General features: G+C 38.0%; 1 protein-coding gene across 2 annotated transcripts in view; it reads left to right on the forward strand.

The window, feature by feature from the left end:
* Window positions 1-13,531, forward strand: part of LOC311263988 (uncharacterized protein) — a 174,659-nt gene that overhangs the window by 146,251 nt on the left and 14,877 nt on the right. The window lies entirely within an intron of this gene.

Here is a 13,531-nt window from a genome sequence, read left to right on the forward strand (position 1 = left end):
GATTTTTCTAGTACTAATCCTGAGAACTGCTACTGAAAACTGACCTTTCCCCTTGGTTACAAAAAATGACCATGGAAGTTTTTCTTTGAAGGGATGAAAAGCAAATGTGTTTGTTAATAGAGACTGGTGTTTGCATACAAACACATTTCAATCAGCTTATCACATTTTATTTCATCTCTCTCTGGATTTGTAGGCTACATTGTACGCTTTATTTGCTCGCAAAATAATAATAGAGCTTCAACAATGCATTATGTAAATGTAAAACTAATCAATGTTTTGCTGTACGCTTCCAGAGAGAATACTTTTCACCACATCCGTTTTCACATCCCATTACACAGGACTTAGTGACACATAAGGTGTCTCGGGTTACTAGGGTGGTAAAAGGAACGCACACCTTTCCAGCCAAATTTAAATCATTGCCTCTGACGGGTCGATGAGAAAACTTCACAATGTTTTTTAATATTCCATGGTGAGAAAAGAACACCTCCTAATTAGGCTGTAAAATGCCTTTAGCAATAATTAGTAATTATCAAATATAAAAATAATACAGGCTGATAAAACATTTCTAAAAGAAACATGTCATTTGTTACGGTACCAGCAAGTCTGTGCTTATAAAATGCACCAAAACATTCACCTATCAAAGAGCAGGTTTGTTGCAGTGGCACACAGAAAGAGAAGTGCACTGATAACATCCTATCAAAGAAGCTGCCATGAAATGTTTTGTCAAACTCTATATGCAGGTGGAGTTTATATGAACAACTTCTACATTTGCACACAAACAAGGTACTCATGCATGTGCCTGTTGAGATGGAAAAACACATTTGTTTAGCCCATAGAATAGACATCTTTGCAAGTGAGAATCTGAGGTGCCAACTCTGATTCACACATTGGGGCCTCAGTAATGAGAAGAAAAACAAGAGGTCATCCCTTATATTATACCCCTTATATTATTATATATACTTTTCATTTAATTAAATGACACAAAGCAACTCGGCAACAAATAACACTTTCAGCCATCTGGCCTTGCTCGTTATCTGTTAGGTAATGTTAGAATAGGTTACCCACAACCATTTTATTGTGCCCTTTGGTACAGAGCTAGAGTATTGAGAAAAGAAAGGCTATAACCCCAAAGAGACTAAAGACTGAGAGAAATTCAATGTCAGGGTTACACTAATTCTAACTACTTTTTACAAAAAAAAAAAATATTACAGTATAATGTAGTATACACTGTAGTGTCACGGAAGATCAGGAAACTTTGGCATTGCTCGTGCTAATCCGTTTTTCTGTGCTAAAGCTGTTTATGTGCAATTACCACTGTTGTGTCTCAACTGTATGATTGTAGTGTTGTACACACATATGTGCACTCAGCATTGTAATATCAGCAACATCCTCTTATTTGTCATGCACCATGGGTGTGCAGTTTCTTCTAAAACTGATTAATTGCTCAGATGGGAAAAGCCATATGTTCACATTGCGGCACTATTGTAGGGTTTGTACTATGGTGTTGATCACATGTTGACTTGTTAGGCTCATGCATCAAACAGGTATGTCTCAAAGGAGGCTAACATAGCTGAGACTTTCTGATGAAAGCGTAGCGTCATTAAGAATTTCTTCATGCTCTGTTTGGATCGGTCACACTGACGTGACTTTTTCAGCATATTGTACCATAGGAATGCACATTCAAATCAACAAGGCACCCAACAAGGTATCAAGCCATGTTGTCATGGACGGTATTGCATTTTTTCAAAATGTCATTTGTTGGTGCAAAATTGTTATGAATGCAAGGAAATTTGCTTTTAATGTGACTCTGATCAAACTTTACCTTTATCTCAAATCACTAGATGGTTATTTTGTTCTTGGGAGAAGCCTCTTCCATATTTGTGTTCTTCTTTGAACACAAATATGACAACAATTTGAATGCAAGAGCCACAGAAAAGAAAAAAAAAAAGCTGTGTAATGCTGAAATGACGAGCCCATGAAGTACGTATGTAAAAAATTAGCTAGTTCCAGCTAATTTCTCTGTTCTCCATTGGTTAAAATTTACTGAAAAACTCATCTGTTGACCCTACTTGACTTTGGGCAACACAATCGCCAGAACACATGTTGGCAAACTACGTTTCTGGGAAACCACAAATAATCAAAAACTGTACATTTCTAACCGTTACAACTTTGTTTCTTTAGGTTCACTTCTCAACCTGTTTGTTTATGGTCTGGTTAGGTTAAAGCACAAATACCACTTGGTTAGGGTGAGGAAAACATAATTTTTTGGCTTGCCACAAACATGGCTGCAGAGGTCTCACAGAGATATTAAAGATATCGTTTTGAGCTCTGAACGGCATTTTTTAACATTTGTCTGACATTTAATAGACCAAACTGATGAAACAAACAAAAAATAGAAATAAAACAATTACTGATAATATAATCAGTAGTTGCATCTCTATACGTATCATCACAGAAGGGCTGTATGAATGTATCTCAGCAGGCTGATGACTGAAATTAGAATAAGTTTGCTGTTTGCTGGCTGGAACACCACTCAAACACAACAGTGTGATCAAGTGGAGACTTTATATAATGACTAATATTTGCTGTCTGAAGAGGTGCTCTGACAGAGGAAAAATACCAGATGTTGTAGACTGCATGAATCTTTTCACCAGAGGCTTTTGAACAGATGAATGCATATCAGTAGCTCTTAACGAGGTTGTGGGACGACACTTGGAATGAAAGTGGATGCAAATGGTCTTGCATATAGTAGGAGCTGTTTTACCAGCCATAGGAAGGCCCCTGAGCAAGAGGTAGAAGAACCAAGTTCCCCCTGGGCCTCTCAGTTTCCCTGTAGATGATGTTAAGGAGGTGGACACAGCTGGTTGGACTCATTCTTTCCACTTTATGCTTTCTAGACATTACAATATATCTATAGGCTAGCAACTGTGAACTCATCTTCAAATGCAAATTGTAGGATGTCAGGAGATGCATCACCCTACGTGTGCTTCTTTGCACAACTCAAAGCAAGCGGACGTAATGAAGAGCAGACAGTCAGTGCTTCAAAGAACATTCAACAAAATAGATTATTATTAGAAACCTGTAATTCTGACCAATTAAAAAGGGAGGTAGAGTAGTAGTTGATTAAAGAGTTTCAAGAGTCATATTGCTGTGAGGTTCACAGATTGTACTGGGGGATTGAAGAAGACAAGCACTCTCTCCTCTGTTGGCTGGCCAATCCAATGAATGAAGCACAGTGATACGTTTTATTTTGATCTGTTTAAACCTTTTGGAAAGAATGAGTATATCTACTCTTGTTGTCGATCAAGCTAAAAGGAGCAAACTGGCTAAAGTGGTGGAGGTCACTGAGCCCTAAACGAGGCAGGAGGATTGTGATAGGCTGAGAGATGAAGATAAAATAATATTCTTGTCATAATAAGGAGTTGAGTTGTAAGAATGATTTCTTGTAACATTTCACAAATTATTTAATAATGTAAATATTAAACACAATTCATTTCTGCAATTATTTGCTCCGAAATAACATATGTTTAATGAACGTTTAACCATATACACAGAATATAAACATCTTATTTAATACATAATTAAATAATAATAAAATCAAATGCAACAATAATACAACAATTACCATAATCAACATCCAAATTTATCGCATACCATCCATTTTAAGAGCAACAATCTAGTTTCTTAATGCAATCAAAAAGCTTCAAATAGTAAGATAAAAAACTGGAGAACAAATAAACTGACTCCCTGATGTTTTCTCATTCTGGGTTTACTCAAACTCTCCTTGGTATGTCTGTTTTTAATAATGCCTCTTTCTGTTCTACATAACTTTCATTGATTTAATTTGGTCCATCTGGAATCTGGGGGGATTTATAAGTGGATAACTCCTTAAACAGAAATGTCTGAATGTGATGGAGCTCTCTGGCTGTGAGAATCAACACAATTCATCCTTTTTGTCCCTTTCCTCTTTTCTTGTACCGAGCCCACCCGTTCACTCCCCCAACTCACAATACATACAGCAAGGCTCATCCATCTTCACTGTACGCATTTCTTATATAAACAACCACCTACACAGAGTCCTCTGAGACTTCTTCTATAATTTCTCCTGACACACAGTCTGTTGATTTTCTTTACATCAGTGTTAAATTTGAGCTGCATTTAAATACAAATCAAACAAATGCTTTTCTGAAGTTTGTTTATTAGAAATGTGTGCAATACAGTGATGCATTGTTCTAGGACAGATCAAGGTTAATCTTGTGTGGTCTCTCTGCATGAATTATAAATAGGTGCTGCAGTTGTGTGTGTGTGCATGTGTATGTGTGTGGCTTCATACACAAAACTGCAAGAGAAAGTATACAGATCTAATTGCCCATGAGAGATGTAGAGCCTGTGTTTAGGCTTCTATTTGTGCAGTGTTTAACCAATAAACTTGCAATTGTGTCTAATCTGATTTAGATTAGGACACGAGATGATGACAAATGTATTTTTGCCTGTTTAATGTTGTTTTCATTTCAGATGTTTTATATTGTTTTATATTGCATTAAATAACTTACAAAAAAAGGGTCAAAACCAGAAAGTGTAGAACAATGTGTAAAACGCGTCATAAGTTGTAAGAAGACAATATATATATATATATATATATATATATATATATATATATGTTTTCCAAACATTTGTGTACATTACAGCCCTGTCAACTCTTTGCCTTTATTTGTTTCGCTTTGCCACTTGCTTACCCCTGCTTCTTTGCAGAACATCAAGGTATTGCATGGCCTGTATCGGCCATTTTTACTGCTAAAATTGATTAATGTAATGTCTGAAATAAGGAAGTGAGATTGTATGGCTACATGTATGGCTCAACATTTTGCATGGGAGTCTGCTTTGATTGGTGGAATGCAGCCAATTATGATGGCTGGTCAAATTTGCAGAAAAGTTGTGATGACTGGACAAATATGCAAGGTCGTGCAGAATTGAAGGAGGTTGAATTTGCTGTAATTGTTGCAACATTGCAACTTCCTGGAAGGAATGTGTGATGCTAAGCTAATTACTTGATTTGAAAATACTGCAGAAGCCTTTCAGTGGAATTCCTCAAAAAATCATACAAACACAAATTGCGTTAGAATTATTTACTGTAAATGCAATATTGTGTATTAAAATGTCAGCTTCAGAGGCGTTGTGTATATTTGCTTGCTGTTTACCCTGTTTACTGTATATATGCTTAGCTAACCAAACCAAAAATAGCACAAGCATATATCCTGCTTTTTCTCATAATTAACATCTAGATCCTTCATAATGGTTAATTTTTGGGATTTTCTTTCAAATCCTTCCTGGATGGATGCTCCAGGTAGAAATAGTATCATGTTGCCTGAGTGCCTCCAGTATCATCCATACAGCTCATATGTCATAAGATTATTTAAAAGTCCATAGATACCAATTCAGTCCCCATAATGGTTGTTTTTCGACCACTGTTTCACACATCATTAGTAATTTAAACACTACGCTGCATTCCCCCTTTTTTCCATTAATTTTACATTTACCACAGTCTTATTGTAGAGGCCTAGATGGTAGACAAGCATAATTGATGGTAGAATGCAACATATTTTATTTGGCCTCAAGTTCAGAGCAAATGCATTTACCTTGCACAGATTAGTTTCGAATTAAACTTATATAACATGGGGTCTAAGCAATCAGACCTTTCCCGGTAGCTCTCCGCAACTCATTTCTTTGACCGAGTTTAATTATCTTTAATGGCAAAGTCAGGCTCTGCATATCTGGTGAGAAACAAGGTCCATTCCTCATAAATTCATTATACTGTTGGGCCTGGGTAGGAGGTGGTGCTTAAGGCAAGTAAATGCCTTGTGTCATTTATGGAAATGCGGAGAATGAAGTTTGCCGTGGTGCTTTGTTTTGATTAGACTGCAAAGAAAATCATCCATTGAGACAGAAATAATTAATTGTAATCAACCCGTATAATAACCACGCACGGTGAAGGATGGACACTTTTTCGAATACTTTAAACAACATTTTTGTCAGATGTGCAGGTGTGTAGGGGCAGAGGACTGACACCAGGCAAAAAATATTTATTGATCCAGTTTAAAACATACTTGTGACAAAGCTTACATTACATCATTTATAAGATAGGTTAACATTATTTCTTGGTACAAGCCCCCCAATTTTTTTTTGCATCTAGATCATCACTAAAAAACCTTTCCGACGGACACTGTGATTATATTTTTGCTTGTTTTGGAGATTACCATTGTTTTGTTGCCATGGTTACTTATGTCTCCTTTTTAATTACTTAATATATTTTTCACTTTTCAGGTTTTTTTATAACATACTTTTAGAAATATAAACAATAACTTTCAAGATCCCCTTGAATATCAGCAGTTGCCTTCTGTAGTTGGCTGCCATTGGCCTGCGTCACATGAGTAATAATTCATGCATCCTGCATGTGTGTGAGGTCAAATGTGGGAAAGGATGACGTCGGAAAGATTACCTTATTAAATGTCATGCAGATTGGCGTTTTAAATTATTCAGACATTTCTCAGAGTCAGACCTGCTCACCAGACAGACACGATCACATTGGCTGAGTTAAACCTACTGTAAATGGGAAGAGACAGAAATCCACCGCCCACGTGTTTTCTGGCTGAGTAACATTACACTCAAGCTCAGAAAAGACAAGAAGAGGAAGAAACTAATACTGTAAAGCCTTCTCACACTGACAGAATGTCATCTAGCTAATTGTTTACCATCGGTTAGACAGTTTACCCTGACTGGCCAAGTTCACAGTTTGTACTTAAGTAAAAGTAGTAATCCACAAATGATACAAAAGTATCAAAAAGTACTCATTATGCAGAGTGGCCATTTCAGAATAATGCATGTTGTATTCTTGTATTCTGATTATTTATGCATTCATTTATGTCAGTTTAATATTGCAGTTGGTAAATGTGGGGCTAATTTTATGTATATTACTTTTGTTCCCTGCTGGGTAGCTTGTAAATTTGCTTCTGGGATAAATGAAGTTGAATATTGTCAACCTGCTAACCTGCCAAGAGTAACAGCAGGATAATAAGTATGTCTGGAAGAAAAAAAAACATTTGTCATTTCAGTGTGTCATCTACAGCAGACTTTTTGACAATTGCTAGGATTTCCTGAACTTAATAAGGTCTGTTTGTCAAACAAAAATGTAAGTTTTCACCCCAGAATAGCCCTTGGTTCCTCCCAGTTTGGAAGGCAAATCGACTCTGGTCAGATGGAGTGCAGTTTTGCAGTGAGAGGTATCTTTTCCGTTGTTTTCTTAACACAGATGAACACAGAACAGAAGAAAAACGACGATAAACAATACGTCTTGAATTATGGTAAAAGTTTTTGTAGTCAGTAGAGACCGGGGTAAACAAAATTACCCTCTTTCATTGTATAATGGCCAGTCAACCTGCAGTTGTTTTTGATTTCTACATCCATCCTTCTAACAACAGATGCTGCTCCTAGTTATTTTGATCTGTGAAATCCTCGACTGTATATTTGAATCTAACAGTGACTGCAGTGAGAGGTTCTCTCTTGAGAAGCTCATTAACAATAAGAACAACAGCAACAAGAAGAAAACCTGTCTGTATCTCCCTGGTGTAGTCTGAACATTTCTGGCAATGGCTGTATGCAGTATCCATGGAAACAAAAAAATAACTTGGCAAAGCTGTAGAGGACGTTGGCACAAAAGAGAGGCTATCAAGTTTATTTTGTACATCCCCGAAAACAAAGTAGAGAGAGTGGACACTCAGACATAACATAATTCAAGTTTATTAAAAGAAGCCTTACACCTCACAGCTGGCACATATAATGACTCATTGTCTAGGAGGCTAATATCAGTGCTATTGGCTGAGCCAAATGGCATTGATACTGGTTGTTTAGCGAATGTGAAGAAATGACTAGGGGACCCCCAGAGCACAATCTTTCCCAGGGCCTCAAAATGGTTGAGACAGGGGCTTTGGCAAACAAAACTGCGAAATAACAAAACCCTGGCTTTGACACAGCTCCAGACCAAGACACTGGCACTCAAACCTTAAATCAAATGAGATAAAATCTAGTTTCTGTAAAAAAAATATCCTCCCTTCACATTGAATTCTCACTGTCTGTAACATCGAGAACATCTTTCCAAATACAAGCTGCACTAATTAAAACGAAGGAGGTTGTTGCAGTAAGTCACATGTTTTTAACAACCTTGTTTATCACTCTATCAGCTCAGGAGGATTCCTGTAATGCCGACTCTCATTTAGTTGTTACAGTGTGAAGCCTAAGAGACCAACGTGTTAAAATGAAAATTAAGGAAAGACTTTATTTGAAAAGTGACATAACTATGGCATTTAACTCAGCAATTTGGAAGCGCAGTTTTAACACAGCCCACCTGCGTGAAATATATTTCTTCCTTTATAAAGCAAGCTGCTCCAGTGATTTTCTTTTCCTTTTCATCTCCATCCTCCTGTGTTGTACTTTCCTTTATCAGGTGTGCAACTGTCATGAATTATCTGTGCCTACGCATCTGTGCCTCTGCACCTTTCACACACCTTGCACATATTTTACTCACTGCACCAGTGCTGTTTTCTTTTACCATTTCTCAATCTGCTCCTTCCTCAAACGTGCCAAGCCATAGTGTAACAACACACCTGTTTTTCACTGTACTTTCAAAAGTAGTAAGCTCTCAGCTTATACCGCTTTCTTGGTTTCAGAGATCAGAGATCAGAGAGCTCTCAGTCTCTCGAGTCTCTCTTTAATGTGTCAAGAAACTAGTCCTCAGGTAAATTCACCCCAGGAGCACCTGGTCTCTGCTGTCGGATGTGTCACAGATCCTGTCAGAACAAGGCATTGTGGATTAGTGAACAGATTCTTCCTCACTGGAATGTATTGTTCCAGATTGCTGAACCTGAGATAACCAACCCAGCAGGTATAAACTCCTAAGTGTTGTCTCCAGAGTGAAGCTGCGCAGCTCAGACGTCCAGTTAAAGCTCATCACATTTTAATTGAAATGTTAAGGATGTTGTGGTAATGGTCATCATCAGGAGCTACAGTTTGTCCCTTCCAGTCCAGGATAAAATGTTTCTGCAAACCACAGATACATTCAAATTTGTATTTGTCATAGGCTACATACTAAGTAGACATGTCTGCAAAACGTCTCATATCATGTTCACATTAAATGTTTATGACCTGACTTACATGTTGGGAGACAGAGGGGTTGGTGGTGCCAAGACTGTGGTTTGAGTCTGTGTTTCAATTTGTAAGCCTGACACCCCTGGAAATGTTTAAAGAAACCTCAGGACAATTTCTATGATGGGGGATTAGAGGCAATATGAATACTTCTGAGAAGCCTGCAGAGGCTACATCCTTGCCGAAGCCAGCTTCTGATCTGGCAAATGATTAACCAGTGTCAATTAGTGCCGATAATGTGCTACATTTGGCTCATTCCCCCAATAAAACACAACAGAAGAAGAAGAAGAAGAAAGCCCGATCAGTAGCTAATGTAGCTAGTGAAGGAGCGCTAGTTGCCAGCCAATGAAAGCTAAGCCGTTAGCTGATCCAGTGGGTAGCTAGGGTTACCACCTTCGTCGAATAAATAGTCTGCTTCTCATTTCCCTCTGCTGAATCCTCACTATAACCCGCTGGCCTCTTAGTTACCAACACTGGCTTATCATTTACCAGATCTGTAGCTGGCTTTGATAATGATATATCCTCTCCCAACTTCCCAGTAGTATTTATGTCATCATTCATGTTGTCCTCAACCTAACTAAGTGTTTTTTGTGCCTAAACCTAACCAGAGCAGAGGCACAGCATTCGGACAAGGGAAAAATTGGACTTATTTGGAGTTTTGAGAAAACTTTGCCAACATTTATTCTGCGGTTAGGGTTGTGTTTTTCCTAAACTTTTAGGTTCCCATACAATGTTTGGATGTGGATGCACTCATGCACCCAAAGGCTTACTCATCCACACTTTACCACCGAACAGATTCACACAAGCAGCTAAACCTGAAGACGGCCCAAAGGCTCCTCACAGGCAGTTTCAATGCCTTTGAGCAATATAATATAATTTGGCATCAAACAATGTAAATTCAGAAAAACGGTGTGATATATCTTTTTTCCCCCTATTGCACAGCCCTAAATAGAAATTACATGTTATAAGTCTGGAGTTTCCAAGCATAAATTGTGAAAAGCTGTCTTCTGTCATATATGGCAGTCCATCCCAAGGTCCCAAGTGAATAGAGGTCTGCTGTATACCTGTCAACAGCTGTTATAATCGAAATATTGGGGTTTTTGTTGCAAGCAATCTGTAATTTAAGGTGACGATACCAGGTGGTTCCACCAACCTCACATCAAATCTTATGCATCAGAGGTAACAGTGACCTTAACTTAAGAGAACGTTTCTTGAGACTGTTTTCTTTTAAATGAGACAGGGGCCAACAGTAGGTGACTGGGTGTAGGCAGCTCACAGATGTGTATGTTCTCAAACTAAGTTAGTCAGGCCAGAAAAGAACAAAAAGTTCTCAGGCAACTTCATTCAGGACAAATAGAAACTAAATAAACAAAATGTGGACATCTTTGTTCAGTCGAGCGAAGAAAGCTGCATTCCACAATAACATGCACACGCCGCATGAACGTATGCGCCATCGAGCTTGTTCAACCCCAGTCTTGTCCTTTTTTAAGAGGCAAACTCTACAAAAAATCAATTATGTGAAATGGAAATTGGGAACGTTCATTCTTTGAACTGATTTGAGTCTAGAGCAGAAGTCAACACAGTGGTGAGAGGATTGCATTGTGTTTGTGCAACATGCAGAACCAACCTGCCAAAGCTGCTTTTGTGTTTCCTTCCTCAGGAAACCTCAGCTCAGGTTGTTCTGTCTGGTATGTAAATGCATTGTTGGGTGCAACCTTATTCTGATTGTGGTTGCTCACACATTTTTGACTGTAAAGCTAAGAGAAGTTGTTTTTTTTTTCTTTTTGCTACTGAACTATTTTTTCAGCACTTTTCAGTATGTAGTTTTGTAAATTACATTTTGACATGCTTTCAGGCGCACACCCTCTAGGGTGGGGCCTGGAGTTATAACGGGGGGTATGCCGCGAGGCTAAATGAATGAGTCAAGGTTCTGCACTGCTCTGCACTGCACGGACAAGTTTATGACAGGACTCGAATATGAAAACATTGTTATCTACAAAAAGAGTGCAATGCAGGAAAGTTTGGGAACTACTGGTAAATACATGTTGCAAAAACACGATCAAACTACCCAACATGCTTTATTACCCCTTCTTATCAGAATGTTTCCCTGTCGGATTCATGCATTTTTGTCATTCTCCACCACCTGATTTGATAGTCAGCTAATAAGCATTTAATGTGAATGAACGTGATATGCCACGTTGGGAACAAATGTCAACCTTGGACGTATGTGTTTTGAGGAAACGTCAACTGCAAACATTATATCCTGGCGACTCGGCTGTGACATGGTCATCTTTCCTCTGATGTTTGATAAACCACTGAAACAGGGAAGAAAGACAGTAAGCATGATCTGCCTTGCTAATGGTCAGGGCTTGCTAAATATTTGACCTTCCTATACATGTCAAAGTAAGACACCACATCGGCCTGTCCTATTAGTAACCTATTACAGACATTAAACAATTGTTTTGTCTAACAAAGGCAGTCAAGTTCACACAAACGCACATACACTGTACATTCCAGATATGTTTTTTAACTTGTTTTTTTAGCCCATTTCTGCTTAAAATGACAGAGCACTCTAGCCCATATAAAAAAGAAATTTAAACGCCAAGAGATTTTAAACTTACTTAATTTGCCCTAATCAGTTGAGCCAACTTTTCTCCTGGCTGACCTAATAATGTAGTAAATGATATGGTTTACCTCACAGTAAGTTTTCAGCAGTCACAGCTACATGTTGGCCATCTCACATTTGGGACGACTAGATAGTTATTCTATGCTTTTAAAGCTCATGCTAAATCAATAAGTGAAAATTATCTTATGTCCTCTGGTTCATTTGTAGAATACCAAAGCTCAGCAGACCGTCTGGCTTTTGATAATGAATACACCTTGAGCGAGACACATGAGTGGTGGTATTGATGTGTTTTTGATACAATAACAAAGTAAGTCTACAGTCAAGCAATGATTGAAAGTCAGAAAAAAGGGAGAATAAAAGTATTTTCGGAGAGCTCTGTATTATTTTCAAAGACAACTGAGGCATCTCAAGGGCTCTCGTCTGCGGTGTAATGTGAGAGAAACGGGATTTTCTCACCCTCATTTTTCTCCTTGTGACTCCTTTTAAATAATTGAAAGCTGAGCAAAGCCGGGCAATTCTGTCCCACTGAATGAGAGAAAATTCTTCTGGCGGGCTCCTGCAGTGAGACTGTTGAAAAAGCCAAAACAGCTTAGATTTGTAATATCTCTACAGCTATGTGGTGTCTCGCCATTGTTGTACTGCTCATCCCCAGGGCTTTGCAAAGAGAAAGTCATTGCTGAAACATTCAACTGGTTTCTGACATCTAGACTATTTTACTCTGAGGATTTGGGTCTCTGAGAACAACTGCATTGATCACAGTTCCTTTTGAGTTGTTACGTCTGTCTTCACTGGAACTTTGTGATATCAATTGATCTGCTGAAGTACAAGTACAATCATACAATTAGTGCCTCTATAGAAAATGAGTAACTGCCTATGGAAATTGCTCTGTAAGATAAGGCTCCATACAGTAATTATGGTATTGTCAAATATAAGTGATTTCAAATATGTCTGTACTTTTTGAGAACAGCATGTAATTAAAGTCAGTCAGTCTGAAGTCCGTTTACTTCTAATGTGAGCAGCAGTCATACGCACCTCTAGTACCAGGAACGCATTTGATCATAATGATGACAGAATTTTTTAATATATCCCTTCATTACTTTTAATGAATGTTTGAATCTGCTCGATTTGGACAACACAACTTTGATTAGGCACAGCTGTGCTTTGGGAATTTATTTCTGGAGCCGTCAGTGATTTGAGCGCTTCCATTAACTGTTTCGGGGGTTGTTTAGGCTGCCATATACTGATGTCTGCAATACACTATATAGTTGAAGTTGTCCATGGTCTACTGACTAATTTAAAGGCTATTTTTGTCTAAAAAATTCATCTATGTGTTTATACAGAGCTGTGCTTTCTAGTTGAAAGTTACAGTAAACAGACTTTGATGTTCTCATACATGCCTTCTGCCCTAAAATTCAACCAATTACATTTTTTCTTTCATGTAATGAACACCAAGATGAAGAACTGTTTCAAGTTAGGAGGGGTACACTTGAGTGAGAGCTTTGTTTTGAGTTTGGAGCAAAAGCCATTCATCAAGTCTTTTTTGCGTTGATTATTACTCTCCTTACTGGGACTGTAGTAGGGACATCAGTTACAAAACAATAACATTGGTCAATAACATCAATCAATCAATTAGCTGCTAAAGAGACTAAACTAATAGTCTAAGTGTTATAATAGTGTTGAGGCTTAATTAAATAGCTTTGTGGTACTACC

This window comes from Pagrus pagrus, assembly GCF_965226575.1.
Source record: "Pagrus pagrus genome assembly, chromosome: 10".
Classification (NCBI taxonomy): Eukaryota; Metazoa; Chordata; class Actinopteri; order Spariformes; family Sparidae; genus Pagrus; species Pagrus pagrus.